Source organism: Chaetodon auriga, unplaced genomic scaffold, assembly GCF_051107435.1.
Source record: "Chaetodon auriga isolate fChaAug3 unplaced genomic scaffold, fChaAug3.hap1 Scaffold_52, whole genome shotgun sequence".
Classification (NCBI taxonomy): domain Eukaryota; kingdom Metazoa; phylum Chordata; class Actinopteri; order Chaetodontiformes; family Chaetodontidae; genus Chaetodon; species Chaetodon auriga.
The window spans coordinates 10001-12500 of record NW_027482026.1 but is presented as its reverse complement, the minus strand read 5'-3'; positions in this window follow the sequence as shown (position 1 = coordinate 12500).

Here is a 2500-nt window from a genome sequence, read left to right as displayed (position 1 = left end):
GCGGGTAAAAGCGCGCGCCTTTCGGAGAGAAGGGGGTACCCAAAGCGGTTGGATTTCAACCGCTTTGGGGCCTTCTCTCCGAAAACGACTTTTGTCGTTTTTCCTTCCCCGCTCCTTCTGTACTTTATCTTTTTTGACGTTTTGTCATCGGGGACGTGGCGAAAAATGTAGAAAATGAAAGAAATGTAGAAAATACGCAAGACGCGCTTGGCTTTGGCCTGCGCTTTTCGCCTTCTCTCTGAAAATGACAAAGCGGTTGGATTTCAACCGCTTTGGCCTGCTTTTCGCCTTCTCTCCGAGATTGACTTTGTCATATTTTTCTCCCCCCACTTCTTCTTCTTGTCGTTTTGGTTTTATGCCCCTGGTACTCTGCTCTCATCCCCGTGCCCTTGGTACTCTGCTCTCATCCCCGTGCCCCTGGTACTCTGCTCTCATCCCCGTGCCCCTGGTACTCTGCTCTCATCCCCGTGCCCCTGGTACTCTGCTCTCATCCCCGTGCCCCTGGTACTCTGCTCTCATCCCCGTGCCCTTGGTACTCTGCTCTCATCCCCGTGCCCCTGGTACTCTGCTCTCATCCCCGTGCCCCTGGTACTCTGCTCTCATCCCCGTGCCCCTGGTACTCTGCTCTCATCCCCGTGCCCCTGGTACTCTGCTCTCATCCCCGTGCCCTTGGTACTCTGCTCTCATCCCCGTGCCCCTGGTACTCTGCTCTCATCCCCGTGCCCCTGGTACTCTGCTCTCATCCCCGTGCCCCTGGTACTCCTCTCTCTCTCTCTCTCTCTCTCTCTCTCTCTCTCTCTCTCTCTCTTTCTCTCCCTCTCTCTCATAGACATAGCTCACCTGCCTGACCCCCTCGTCTTTTCACAGCCACAGGGAGGCTTCCATCCTTACCAGGCCTGACCCCCCCTCATCTGCTCACAGCCGTGGGGAGGCTTCCAGCCTTTTCCAGGCCCCCAGCATGAGGAGCAGGGCTGGGTGCTGGCTCCAAGCCTGAACCCCTCGTCGTCTTCTAGCAGCCACAGGGAGGCGTCTGGCCTTTCCAGGCCCCCCAGCCTGCTACTCGTGCTGGGGGCTGGCTCCAGGCCTGACCCCCTCATCTTCTCACAGCCACGGGGAGGCTTCCAGCCTTTCCAGGCCCCCAGCACGAGGAGCAGGCTGGGTGCCGGCTCCAGCCCTGACCCTCTCCTCTTCTTCTAGCAGCCACAGGGAGGCGTCTGGCCTTTCCAGGCCCCCCAGCCTGCTACTCGTGCTAGTGGCTGGCTCCAGGCCTGACCCCCTCACCTTCTCACAGCCACGGGGAGGCTTCCAGCCTTTCCAGGCCCCCAGCACGAGGAGCAGGCTGGGTGCCGGCTTCAGCCCTGACCCCCTCCTCTTCTTCTAGCAGCCACAGGGAGGCGTCTGGCCGTTCCAGGCCCCCCAGCCTGCTACTCGTGCTGGGTGCTGGCTCCAGCCCTGACCCCCTCCTCTTCTTCTAGCAGCCACAGGCAGGCGTCTGGCCTTTCCAGGCCCCCCTAGCCTGCTACTCGTACTGGGTGCTGGCTCCAGCCCTGACCCCCTCGTCGTCTTATAGCAGCCACAGGGAGGCGTCTGGCCTTTCCAGGCCCCCCAGCCTGCTACTCGTGCTGGGCGCTGGCTCCAGCCCTGACCCCCTCCTCTTCTTCTAGCAGCCACAGGCAGGCGTCTGGCCTTTCCAGGCCCCCCAGCCTGCTACTCGTGCTGGGGGCTGGCTCCAGGCCTGACCCCCTCATCTTCTCACAGCCACGGGGAGGCTTCCAGCCTTTCCAGGCCCCCAGCACGAGGAGCAGGCTGGGTGCCGGCTCCAGCCCTGACCCCCTCCTCTTCTTCTAGCAGCCACAGGCAGGCGTCTGGCCTTTCCAGGCCCCCCAGCCTGCTACTCGTGCTGGGTGCTGGCTCCAGCCCTGACCCCCTCCTCTTCTTCTAGCAGCCACAGGCAGGCGTCTGGCCTTTCCAGGCCCCCCAGCCTGCTACTCGTGCTGGTTGCTGGCTCCAGCCCTGACCCCCTCCTCTTATTCTAGCAGCCACAGGCAGGCGTCTGGCCTTTCCAGGCCCACCAGCCTGCTACTCGTGCTGGGGGCTGGCTCCAGGCCTGACCCCCTCATCTTCTCACAGCCATGGGGAGGCTTCCAGCCTTTCCAGGCCCCCAGCACGAGGAGCAGGCTGGGTGCCGGCTCCAGCCCTGACCCCCTCATCTTCTCACAGCCATGGGGAGGCTTCCAGCCTTTCCAGGCCCCCAGCACGAGGAGCAGGCTGGGTGCCGGCTCCAGCCCTGACCCCCTCCTCTTCTCACAGCCACGGGGAGGCTTCCAGCCTTTCCAGGCCCCCAGCACGAGGAGCAGGCTGGGTGCCGGCTCCAGCCCTGACCCCCTCCTCTTCTTCTAGCAGCCACAGGCAGGCGTCTGGCCTTTCCAGGCCCCCCAGCCTGCTACTCGTGCTGGGTGCTGGCTCCAGCCCTGACCCCCTCCTCTTCTTCTAGCAACCA